The 12,482-nt window shown below is 44.7% G+C and overlaps 11 non-coding genes across 11 annotated transcripts; all 11 read right to left on the bottom strand.

Moving 5' to 3' along the window:
- Positions 1-951: 951 nt before the first annotated feature.
- On the bottom strand, positions 952-1,023 carry trnag-ucc (transfer RNA glycine (anticodon UCC)). Its single transcript has one exon. It is a non-coding gene; the product is annotated as a tRNA-Gly (tRNA).
- Positions 1,024-2,183: 1,160 nt separating this feature from the next.
- trnag-ucc (transfer RNA glycine (anticodon UCC)) lies at positions 2,184-2,255 on the bottom strand. The gene has a single exon. It is a non-coding gene; the product is annotated as a tRNA-Gly (tRNA).
- Positions 2,256-3,420: 1,165 nt separating this feature from the next.
- trnag-ucc (transfer RNA glycine (anticodon UCC)) lies at positions 3,421-3,492 on the bottom strand. Its single transcript has one exon. It is a non-coding gene; the product is annotated as a tRNA-Gly (tRNA).
- A 546-nt stretch (positions 3,493-4,038) lies between these two features.
- Positions 4,039-4,110, bottom strand: trnag-ucc (transfer RNA glycine (anticodon UCC)). The gene has a single exon. It is a non-coding gene; the product is annotated as a tRNA-Gly (tRNA).
- A 1,165-nt stretch (positions 4,111-5,275) lies between these two features.
- On the bottom strand, positions 5,276-5,347 carry trnag-ucc (transfer RNA glycine (anticodon UCC)). The gene has a single exon. It is a non-coding gene; the product is annotated as a tRNA-Gly (tRNA).
- A 542-nt stretch (positions 5,348-5,889) lies between these two features.
- On the bottom strand, positions 5,890-5,961 carry trnag-ucc (transfer RNA glycine (anticodon UCC)). Its single transcript has one exon. It is a non-coding gene; the product is annotated as a tRNA-Gly (tRNA).
- Positions 5,962-8,346: 2,385 nt separating this feature from the next.
- trnag-ucc (transfer RNA glycine (anticodon UCC)) lies at positions 8,347-8,418 on the bottom strand. The gene has a single exon. It is a non-coding gene; the product is annotated as a tRNA-Gly (tRNA).
- Positions 8,419-8,964: 546 nt separating this feature from the next.
- trnag-ucc (transfer RNA glycine (anticodon UCC)) lies at positions 8,965-9,036 on the bottom strand. Its single transcript has one exon. It is a non-coding gene; the product is annotated as a tRNA-Gly (tRNA).
- A 546-nt stretch (positions 9,037-9,582) lies between these two features.
- Positions 9,583-9,654, bottom strand: trnag-ucc (transfer RNA glycine (anticodon UCC)). Its single transcript has one exon. It is a non-coding gene; the product is annotated as a tRNA-Gly (tRNA).
- Positions 9,655-10,815: 1,161 nt separating this feature from the next.
- On the bottom strand, positions 10,816-10,887 carry trnag-ucc (transfer RNA glycine (anticodon UCC)). Its single transcript has one exon. It is a non-coding gene; the product is annotated as a tRNA-Gly (tRNA).
- A 1,165-nt stretch (positions 10,888-12,052) lies between these two features.
- Positions 12,053-12,124, bottom strand: trnag-ucc (transfer RNA glycine (anticodon UCC)). Its single transcript has one exon. It is a non-coding gene; the product is annotated as a tRNA-Gly (tRNA).
- Between the last annotated feature and the right edge of the window lie 358 nt (positions 12,125-12,482).

Here is a 12,482-nt window from a genome sequence, read left to right as displayed (position 1 = left end):
GGTATGGCCCCAAACCAATTGGCTTCAAAAGGTAGTAAAAAAGCAACACATTGGTTGACTCTTACAACTTTGCAAACAGTGTCTGGTAGGGTTTGCTGATAGACTTAATTTGTTCCTGTGACATACAAGCATGTATTGTCCATATCCAGTTAATCCTGTTGAGGGTCAAAGGTGGGGGTGAGTGGGGCTATACTGCCTACCATTGGAAGTAAGGAAGGGTTCACCTTTGAGTTGTTGCCAGTGACACATGTGGCATTTAAAGCAGTATGAAGAAAACACTGCCAATCCTCTGCTCTTCAGAGAAGGGGCAAAGTCTCAATGAGCAAAACCCTTTGCGAAGGCTGGGAATCTAACCCAGGTCAACTGTTTGGAAGGCAGCTATGCTCACCACGATACCACCATCGCAAGACAACAAGAAGTAAGAAGATTGGCCACAAACCCGAACTCAACTTCGTAAGGACGAATGCGCAAAAAACTCCTCCAGGTCCACATCATAGACTGACAATATAGAGATGACTTTAAAACCTCTGTACGCAGTAGACCTGATGTGGTTGCATTGTGACATTCTACTGTAGATGCTGTTGGCTATGGTTTTCAGGACTTGGTCACAGCACCAGCGGTATGGCCCCAAACCAATTGGCTTCAAAAGGTAGTAAAAAAGCAACACATTGGTTGACTCTTACAACTTTGCAAACAGTGTCTGGTAGGGTTTGCTGATAGACTTAATTTGTTCCTGTGACATACAAGCATGTATTGTCCATATCCAGTTAATCCTGTTGAGGGTCAAAGGTGGGGGTGAGTGGGTCTAAACTGCCTACCATTGGAAGTAAGGAAGGGTTCACCTTTGAGTTGTTGCCAGTGACACATGTGGCATTTAAAGCAGTATGAAGAAAACACTGCCAATCCTCTGCTCTTCAGAGAAGGGGCAAAGTCTCAATGAGCAAAACCCTTTGCGATGGCTGGGAATCGAACCCAGGTCAACTGCTTGGAAGGCAGCTATGCTCACCACTATACCACCATCGCAAGACAACAAGAGGTAAGAAGATTGGCCACAAACCCGAACTCAACTTCGTACAGACGAATGCGCTAAAAAATCCTCCAGGTCTACATCATAGACTGACGATATAGAAATGACTTTAAAACCTATGTACGCAGTTGGCTTGATGTGGTTGCATTGTGACATTCTACTGTAGATGCTGTTGGCTATGGTTTTCAGGACTTGGTCACAGCACCTTGTATGGCCCCAAACCAATTGGCTTCAAAAGGTAGTAAAAGAGCAACACATTGGTTGACTTTTCCAACTTTGCAAACAGTGTCTGGTAGGGTTTGCTGATAGACTTATTTTATTCCTGTGACATAAAAGCATGTAGTTTTCATATCCAGTTAATCCTGTTGAGGGTCAAAGGTAGGGGTGAGTGGGGCTATACTGCCTACCATTGGAAGTAAGGAAGGGTTCACCTTTGACTTGTTGCCAGTGACACGTGGCATTTAAAGCAGTATGAAGAAAACATTGCCAATCCTCTGCTCTTCAAAGAAGGGGCATTGTCTTGATGAGCAAAGTCCTCTGCGATGGCTGGTAATCGAACCCAGGTCAACTGTTTGGAAGGCAGCTATGCTTACCACTATACCACCATCGCAAGAAAACAAGAAGTAAGAAGATTGGCCACAAACCCGTACCCAACTTCGTAAGGACGACTGCGCAAAAAACTCCTCCAGGTCCACATCATAGACTGACAATAAAGAGATGACTTTAAAACCTCTGTACGCAGTAGACCTGATGTGGTTGCATTGTGACATTCTACTGTAGATGCTGTTGGCTATGGTTTTCAGGACTTGGTCACAGCACCAGCGGTATGGCCCCAAACCAATTGGCTTCAAAAGGTAGTAAAAGAGCAACACATTGGTTGACTCTTACAACTCTGCAAACAGTGTCTGGTAGGGTTTGCTGATAGACTTAATTTGTTCCTGTGACATACAAGCATGTAGTTTTCATATCCAGTTAATCCTGTTGAGGGTCAAAGGTGGGGGTGAGTGGGGCTATACTGCCTACCATTGGAAGTAAGGAAGGGTTCACCTTTGAGTTGTTGCCAGTGACACATGTGGCATTTAAAGCAGTATGAAGATAACATTGCCAATCCTCTGCTCTTCAGAGAAGGGGCAAAGTCTCGATGAGCAAAGTCCTGTGCGATGGCTGGGAATCGAAACCAGGTCAACTGCTTGGAAGGCAGCTATGCTCACCACTATACCACCATCGCAAGACAACAAGAAGTAAGAAGATTGGCCACAAACCCGAACTCAACTTCGTACAGACGAATGCACTAAAAAATCCTCCAGGTCTACATCATAGACTGACGATATAGAAATGACTTTAAAACCTATGTACGCAGTTGGCCTGATGTGGTTGCATTGTGACATTCTACTGTAGATGCTGTTGGCCATGGTTTTCAGGACTTGGTCACAGCACCAGCGGTATGGCCCCAAACCAATTGGCTTCAAAAGGTAGTAAAAGAGCAACACATTTGTTGACTTGTCCAACTTTGCAAACAGTGTCTGGTAGGGTTTGCTGATAGACTTATTTTATTCCTGTGACATAAAAGCATGTAGTTTTCATATCCAGTTAATCCTGTTGAGGGTCAAAGGTGGGGGTGAGTGGGGCTATACTGCCTACTATTGGAAGTAAGGAAGGGTTCACCTTTGAGTTGTTGCCAGTGACACATGTGGTATTTAAAGCAGTATGAAGAAAACACTGCCAATCCTCTGCTCTTCAGAGAAGGGGCGAAGTCTCGATGAGCAAAGTCCTCTGCAATGGCTGGGAATTGAAACCAGGTCAACTGCTTGGAAGGCAGCTATGCTCACCACTATACCACCATCACAAGACAACAAGAGGTAAGAAGATTGGCCACAAACCCGAACTCAACTTCGTACAGACGAATGCGCTAAAAAATCCTCCAGGTCTACATCATAGACTGACGATATAGAAATGACTTTAAAACCTATGTACGCAGTTGGCCTGATGTGGTTGCATTGTGACATTCTACTGTAGATGCTGTTGGCTATGGTTTTCAGGACTTGGTCACAGCACCAGCGGTATGGCCCCAAACCAATTGGCTTCAAAAGGTAGTAAAAGAGCAACACATTGGTTGACTTTTCCAACTTTGCAAACAGTGTCTGGTAGGGTTTGCTGATAGACTTATTTTATTCCTGTGACATAAAAGCACGTAGTTTTCATATCCAGTTAATCCTGTTGAGGGTCAAAGGTAGGGGATGAGTGGGGCTACACTGCCTACAATTGGAAGTAAGGAAGGGTTTACCTTTGAGTTGTTGCCAGTGACACATGTGGCATTTAAAGCAGTATGAAGAAAACACTGCCAATCCTCTGCTCTTCAGAGAAGGGGCAAAGTCTCAATGAGCAAAACCCTTTGCGAAGGCTGGGAATCGAACCCAGGTCAACTGCTTGGAAGGCAGCTATGCTCACCACTATACCACCATCGCAAGACAACAAGAAGTAAGAAGATTGGCCACAAACCCGAACTCAACTTCGTAAGGACGAATGCGCAAAAAACTCCTCCTGGTCCACATCATAGACTGACAATATAGAGATGACTTTAAAACCTCTGTACGCAGTAGACCTGATGTGGTTGCATTGTGACATTCTACTGTAGATGCTGTTGGCTATGGTTTTCAGGACTTGGTCACAGCACCAGCGGTATGGCCCCAAACCAATTGGCTTCAAAAGGTAGTAAAAAAGCAACACATTGGTTGACTCTTACAACTTTGCAAACAGTGTCTGGTAGGGTTTGCTGATAGACTTAATTTTTTCCTGTGACATACAAGCATGTATTGTCCATATCCAGTTAATCCTGTTGAGGGTCAAAGGTGGGGGTGAGTGGGGCTATACTGCCTACCATTGGAAGTAAGGAAGGGTTCACCTTTGAGTTGTTGCCAGTGACACATGTGGCATTTAAAGCAGTATGAAGAAAACACTGCCAATCCTCTGCTCTTCAGAGAAGGGGCAAAGTCTCAATGAGCAAAACCCTTTGCGATGGCTGGGAATCGAACCCAGGTCAACTGCTTGGAAGGCAGCTATGCTCACCACTATACCACCATCGCAAGACAACAAGAGGTAAGAAGATTGGCCACAAACCCGAACTCAACTTCGTACAGACGAATGCGCTAAAAAATCCTCCAGGTCTACATCATAGACTGACGATATAGAAATGACTTTAAAACCTATGTACGCAGTTGGCCTGATGTGGTTGCATTGTGACATTCTACTGTAGATGCTGTTGGCCATGGTTTTCAGGACTTGGTCACAGCACCAGCGGTATGGCCCCAAACCAATTGGCTTCAAAAGGTAGTAAAAGAGCAACACATTTGTTGACTTGTCCAACTTTGCAAACAGTGTCTGGTAGGGTTTGCTGATAGACTTATTTTATTCCTGTGACGTAAAAGCATGTAGTTTTCATATCCAGTTAATCCTGTTGAGGGTCAAAGGTGGGGGTGAGTGGGGCTATACTGCCTACTATTGGAAGTAAGGAAGGGTTCACCTTTGAGTTGTTGCCAGTGACACATGTGGTATTTAAAGCAGTATGAAGAAAACACTGCCAATCCTCTGCTCTTCAGAGAAGGGGCGAAGTCTCGATGAGCAAAGTCCTCTGCAATGGCTGGGAATTGAAACCAGGTCAACTGCTTGGAAGGCAGCTATGCTCACCACTATACCACCATCGCAAGACAACAAGAAGTAAGAAGATTGGCCACAAACCCGAACTCAACTTCGTACAGACGAATGCGCTAAAAACTCCTCCAGGTCTACATCATAGACTGACGATATAGAGATGACTTTAAAACCTATGTATGCAGTGGGCCTGATGTGGTTGCATTGTGAAATTCTACTGTAGATGCTGTTGGCTATGGTTTTCAGGACTTGGTCACAGCACCAGCGGTATGGCCCCAAACCAATTGGCTTCAAAAGGTAGTAAAAGAGCAACACATTTGTTGACTTGTCCAACTTTGCAAACAGTGTCTGGTAGGGTTTGCTGATAGACTTAATTTGTTCCTGTGACATACAAGCATGTAGTTTTCATATCCAGTTAATCCTGTATAGGGTCAAAGGTAGGGGATGAGTGGGGCTACACTGCCTACAATTGGAAGTAAGGAAGGGTTTACCTTTGAGTTGTTGCCAGTGACACATGTGGCATTTAAAGCAGTATGAAGAAAACACTGCCAATCCTCTGCTCTTCAGAGAAGGGGCAAAGTCTCAATGAGCAAAACCCTTTGCGAAGGCTGGGAATCGAACCCAGGTCAACTGCTTGGAAGGCAGCTATGCTCACCACTATACCACCATCGCAAGACAACAGTAAGAAGATTGGCCACAAACCCGAACTCAACTTCGTAAGGACGAATGCGCAAAAAACTCCTCCTGGTCCACATCATAGACTGACAATATAGAGATGACTTTAAAACCTCTGTACGCAGTAGACCTGATGTGGTTGCATTGTGACATTCTACTGTAGATGCTGTTGGCTATGGTTTTCAGGACTTGGTCACAGCACCAGCGGTATGGCCCCAAACCAATTGGCTTCAAAAGGTAGTAAAAAAGCAACACATTGGTTGACTCTTACAACTTTGCAAACAGTGTCTGGTAGGGTTTGCTGATAGACTTAATTTGTTCCTGTGACATACAAGCATGTATTGTCCATATCCAGTTAATCCTGTTGAGGGTCAAAGGTGGGGGTGAGTGGGGCTATACTGCCTACCATTGGAAGTAAGGAAGGGTTCACCTTTGAGTTGTTGCCAGTGACACATGTGGCATTTAAAGCAGTATGAAGAAAACACTGCCAATCCTCTGCTCTTCAGAGAAGGGGCAAAGTCTCAATGAGCAAAACCCTTTGCGAAGGCTGGGAATCGAACCCAGGTCAACTGCTTGGAAGGCAGCTATGCTCACCACTATACCACCATCGCAAGACAACAAGAGGTAAGAAGATTGGCCACAAACCCGAACTCAACTTCGTACAGACGAATGCGCTAAAAAATCCTCCAGGTCTACATCATAGACTGACGATATAGAAATGACTTTAAAACCTATGTACGCAGTTGGCCTGATGTGGTTGCATTGTGACATTCTACTGTAGATGCTGTTGGCCATGGTTTTCAGGACTTGGTCACAGCACCAGCGGTATGGCCCCAAACCAATTGGCTTCAAAAGGTAGTAAAAGAGCAACACATTGGTTGACTTTTCCAACTTTGCAAACAGTGTCTGGTAGGGTTTGCTGATAGACTTATTTTATTCCTGTGACATAAAAGCATGTAGTTTTCATATCCAGTTAATCCTGTTGAGGGTCAAAGGTGGGGGTGAGTGGGGCTATACTGCCTACTATTGGAATTAAGGAAGGGTTCACCTTTGAGTTGTTGCCAGTGACACATGTGGTATTTAAAGCAGTATGAAGAAAATACTGCCAATCCTCTGCTCTTCAGAGAAGGGGCGAAGTCTCGATGAGCAAAGTCCTCTGCAATGGCTGGGAATTGAAACCAGGTCAACTGCTTGGAAGGCAGCTATGCTCACCACTATACCACCATCGCAAGACAACAAGAAGTAAGAAGATTGGCCACAAACCCGAACTCAACTTCGTACAGACGAATGCGCTAAAAACTCCTCCAGGTCTACATCATAGACTGACGATATAGAGATGACTTTAAAACCTATGTATGCAGTGGGCCTGATGTGGTTGCATTGTGAAATTCTACTGTAGATGCTGTTGGCTATGGTTTTCAGGACTTGGTCACAGCACCAGCGGTATGGCCCCAAACCAATTGGCTTCAAAAGGTAGTAAAAGAGCAACACATTTATTGACTTGTCCAACTTTGCAAACAGTGTCTGGTAGGGTTTGCTGATAGACTTATTTTATTCCTGTGACATAAAAGCATGTAGTTTTCATATCCAGTTAATCCTGTTGAGGGTCAAAGGTGGGGATGAGTGGGGCTTTACTGCCTACCATTAAGATAAGGAAGGGTTCACCTTTGAGTTGTTGCCAGTGACACTTGTGGCATTTAAAGCAGTATGAAAAAAACATTGCCAATCCTCTGCTCTTCAGAGAAGGGGCAATGTCTTGATGAGCAAAGTCCTCCTCGAACCCAGGTCAACTGCTTGGAAGGCAGCTATGCTCACCACTATACCACCATCGCAAGACAACAAGAGGTAAGAAGATTGGCCACAAACCCGAACCCAACTTCGTAAGGACGAATGCGCAAAAAACTCCTCCAGGTCTACATCATAGACTGACAATATAGAGATGACTTTAAAACCTCTGTACGCAGAAGACCTGATGTGGTTGCATTGTGACATTCTACTGTAGATGCTGTTGGCTATGGTTTTCAGGACTTGGTCACAGCACCAGCGGTATGGCCCCAAACCAATTGGCTTCAAAAGGTAGTAAAAAAGCAACACATTGGTTGACTCTTACAACTTTGCAAACAGTGTCTGGTAGGGTTTGCTGATAGACTTAATTTGTTCCTGTGACATACAAGCATGTATTGTCCATATCCAGTTAATCCTGTTGAGGGTCAAAGGTGGGGGTGAGTGGGGCTATACTGCCTACCATTGGAAGTAAGGAAGGGTTCACCTTTGAGTTGTTGCCAGTGACACATGTGGCATTTAAAGCAGTATGAAGAAAACACTGCCAATCCTCTGCTCTTCAGAGAAGGGGCAAAGTCTCAATGAGCAAACCCCTTTGCGAAGGCTGGGAATCTAACCCAGGTCAACTGTTTGGAAGGCAGCTATGCTCACCACGATACCACCATCGCAAGACAACAAGAAGTAAGAAGATTGGCCACAAACCCGAACTCAACTTCGTAAGGACGAATGCGCAAAAAACTCCTCCAGGTCCACATCATAGACTGACAATATAGAGATGACTTTAAAACCTCTGTACGCAGTAGACCTGATGTGGTTGCATTGTGACATTCTACTGTAGATGCTGTTGGCTATGGTTTTCAGGACTTGGTCACAGCACCAGCGGTATGGCCCCAAACCAATTGGCTTCAAAAGGTAGTAAAAAAGCAACACATTGGTTGACTCTTACAACTTTGCAAACAGTGTCTGGTAGGGTTTGCTGATAGACTTAATTTGTTCCTGTGACATACAAGCATGTATTGTCCATATCCAGTTAATCCTGTTGAGGGTCAAAGGTGGGGGTGAGTGGGTCTAAACTGCCTACCATTGGAAGTAAGGAAGGGTTCACCTTTGAGTTGTTGCCAGTGACACATGTGGCATTTAAAGCAGTATGAAGAAAACACTGCCAATCCTCTGCTCTTCAGAGAAGGGGCAAAGTCTCAATGAGCAAAACCCTTTGCGATGGCTGGGAATCGAACCCAGGTCAACTGCTTGGAAGGCAGCTATGCTCACCACTATACCACCATCGCAAGACAACAAGAGGTAAGAAGATTGGCCACAAACCCGAACTCAACTTCGTACAGACGAATGCGCTAAAAAATCCTCCAGGTCTACATCATAGACTGACGATATAGAAATGACTTTAAAACCTATGTACGCAGTTGGCCTGATGTGGTTGCATTGTGACATTCTACTGTAGATGCTGTTGGCCATGGTTTTCAGGACTTGGTCACAGCACCAGCGGTATGGCCCCAAACTAATTGGCTTCAAAAGGTAGTAAAAGAGCAACACATTTGTTGACTTGTCCTACTTTGCAAACAGTGTCTGGTAGGATTTGCTGATAGACTTATTTTATTCCTGTGACATAAAAGCATGTAGTTTTCATATCCAGTTAATCCTGTTGAGGGTCAAAGGTGGGGGTGAGTGGGGCTATACTGCCTACTATTGGAAGTAAGGAAGGGTTCACCTTTGAGTTGTTGCCAGTGACACATGTGGCATTTAAAGCAGTATGAAGAAAACACTGCCAATCCTCTGATCTTCAGAGAAGGGGCGATGTCTCGATGAGCAAAGTCCTCTGCGATGGCTGGGAATTGAAACCAGGTCAACTGCTTGGAAGGCAGCTATGCTCACCACTATACCACCATCGCAAGACAACAAGAAGTAAGAAGATTGGCCACAAACCCGAACTCAACTTCGTACAGACGAATGCGCTAAAAACTCCTCCAGGTCTACATCATAGACTGACGATATAGAGATGACTTTAAAACCTATGTATGCAGTGGGCCTGATGTGGTTGCATTGTGAAATTCTACTGTAGATGCTGTTGGCTATGGTTTTCAGGACTTGGTCACAGCACCAGCGGTATGGCCCCAAACCAATTGGCTTCAAAAGGTAGTAAAAGAGCAACACATTGGTTGACTCTTACAACTTTGCAAACAGTGTCTGGTAGGGTTTGCTGATAGACTTAATTTGTTCCTGTGACATACAAGCATGTAGTTTTCATATCCAGTTAATCCTGTTGAGGGTCAAAGGTGGGGGTGAGTGGGGCTATACTGCCTACCATTGGAAGTAAGGAAGGGTTTACCTTTGAGTTGTTGCCAGTGACACATGTGGCATTTAAAGCAGTATGAAGATAACACTGCCAATCCTCTGCTCTTCAGAGAAGGGGCAAAGTCTCAATGAGCAAAGTCCTCTGCGATGGCTGGGAATCGAACCCAGGTCAACTGCTTGGAAGGCAGCTATGCTCACCACTATACCACCATCGCAAGACAACAAGAAGTAAGAAGATTGGCCACAAACCCGAACTCAACTTCGTACAGACGAATGCGCTAAAAAAATCCTCCAGGTCTACATCATAGACTGACGATATAGAAATGACTTTAAAACCTATGTACGCAGTTGGCCTGATGTGGTTGCATTGTGACATTCTACTGTAGATGCTGTTGGCTATGGTTTTCAGGACTTGGTCACAGCACCTTGTATGGCCCCAAACCAATTGGCTTCAAAAGGTAGTAAAAGAGCAACACATTGGTTGACTTTTCCAACTTTGCAAACAGTGTCTGGTAGGGTTTGCTGATAGACTTATTTTATTCCTGTGACATAAAAGCATGTAGTTTTCATATCCAGTTAATCCTGTTGAGGGTCAAAGGTAGGGGTGAGTGGGGCTATACTGCCTACCATTGGAAGTAAGGAAGGGTTCACCTTTGACTTGTTGCCAGTGACACGTGGCATTTAAAGCAGTATGAAGAAAACATTGCCAATCCTCTGCTCTTCAAAGAAGGGGCATTGTCTTGATGAGCAAAGTCCTCTGCGATGGCTGGTAATCGAACCCAGGTCAACTGTTTGGAAGGCAGCTATGCTTACCACTATACCACCATCGCAAGAAAACAAGAAGTAAGAAGATTGGCCACAAACCCGTACCCAACTTCGTAAGGACGACTGCGCAAAAAACTCCTCCAGGTCCACATCATAGACTGACAATAAAGAGATGACTTTAAAACCTCTGTACGCAGTAGACCTGATGTGGTTGCATTGTGACATTCTACTGTAGATGCTGTTGGCTATGGTTTTCAGGACTTGGTCACAGCACCAGCGGTATGGCCCCAAACCAATTGGCTTCAAAAGGTAGTAAAAGAGCAACACATTGGTTGACTCTTACAACTCTGCAAACAGTGTCTGGTAGGGTTTGCTGATAGACTTAATTTGTTCCTGTGACATACAAGCATGTAGTTTTCATATCCAGTTAATCCTGTTGAGGGTCAAAGGTGGGGGTGAGTGGGGCTATACTGCCTACCATTGGAAGTAAGGAAGGGTTCACCTTTGAGTTGTTGCCAGTGACACATGTGGCATTTAAAGCAGTATGAAGATAACATTGCCAATCCTCTGCTCTTCAGAGAAGGGGCAAAGTCTCGATGAGCAAAGTCCTGTGCGATGGCTGGGAATCGAAACCAGGTCAACTGCTTGGAAGGCAGCTATGCTCACCACTATACCACCATCGCAAGACAACAAGAAGTAAGAAGATTGGCCACAAACCCGAACTCAACTTCGTACAGACGAATGCACTAAAAAATCCTCCAGGTCTACATCATAGACTGACGATATAGAAATGACTTTAAAACCTATGTACGCAGTTGGCCTGATGTGGTTGCATTGTGACATTCTACTGTAGATGCTGTTGGCCATGGTTTTCAGGACTTGGTCACAGCACCAGCGGTATGGCCCCAAACCAATTGGCTTCAAAAGGTAGTAAAAGAGCAACACATTTGTTGACTTGTCCAACTTTGCAAACAGTGTCTGGTAGGGTTTGCTGATAGACTTATTTTATTCCTGTGACATAAAAGCATGTAGTTTTCATATCCAGTTAATCCTGTTGAGGGTCAAAGGTGGGGGTGAGTGGGGCTATACTGCCTACTATTGGAAGTAAGGAAGGGTTCACCTTTGAGTTGTTGCCAGTGACACATGTGGTATTTAAAGCAGTATGAAGAAAACACTGCCAATCCTCTGCTCTTCAGAGAAGGGGCGAAGTCTCGATGAGCAAAGTCCTCTGCAATGGCTGGGAATTGAAACCAGGTCAACTGCTTGGAAGGCAGCTATGCTCACCACTATACCACCATCACAAGACAACAAGAGGTAAGAAGATTGGCCACAAACCCGAACTCAACTTCGTACAGACGAATGCGCTAAAAAATCCTCCAGGTCTACATCATAGACTGACGATATAGAAATGACTTTAAAACCTATGTACGCAGTTGGCCTGATGTGGTTGCATTGTGACATTCTACTGTAGATGCTGTTGGCTATGGTTTTCAGGACTTGGTCACAGCACCAGCGGTATGGCCCCAAACCAATTGGCTTCAAAAGGTAGTAAAAGAGCAACACATTGGTTGACTTTTCCAACTTTGCAAACAGTGTCTGGTAGGGTTTGCTGATAGACTTATTTTATTCCTGTGACATAAAAGCACGTAGTTTTCATATCCAGTTAATCCTGTTGAGGGTCAAAGGTAGGGGATGAGTGGGGCTACACTGCCTACAATTGGAAGTAAGGAAGGGTTTACCTTTGAGTTGTTGCCAGTGACACATGTGGCATTTAAAGCAGTATGAAGAAAACACTGCCAATCCTCTGCTCTTCAGAGAAGGGGCAAAGTCTCAATGAGCAAAACCCTTTGCGAAGGCTGGGAATCGAACCCAGGTCAACTGCTTGGAAGGCAGCTATGCTCACCACTATACCACCATCGCAAGACAACAAGAAGTAAGAAGATTGGCCACAAACCCGAACTCAACTTCGTAAGGACGAATGCGCAAAAAACTCCTCCTGGTCCACATCATAGACTGACAATATAGAGATGACTTTAAAACCTCTGTACGCAGTAGACCTGATGTGGTTGCATTGTGACATTCTACTGTAGATGCTGTTGGCTATGGTTTTCAGGACTTGGTCACAGCACCAGCGGTATGGCCCCAAACCAATTGGCTTCAAAAGGTAGTAAAAAAGCAACACATTGGTTGACTCTTACAACTTTGCAAACAGTGTCTGGTAGGGTTTGCTGATAGACTTAATTTTTTCCTGTGACATACAAGCATGTATTGTCCATAT

The sequence above is a fragment of the Odontesthes bonariensis genome, chromosome 20 (genome assembly GCF_027942865.1).
Source record: "Odontesthes bonariensis isolate fOdoBon6 chromosome 20, fOdoBon6.hap1, whole genome shotgun sequence".
Lineage (NCBI taxonomy): Eukaryota > Metazoa > Chordata > Actinopteri > Atheriniformes > Atherinopsidae > Odontesthes > Odontesthes bonariensis.
This window is presented reverse-complemented; position numbering and strand designations above follow the sequence as displayed.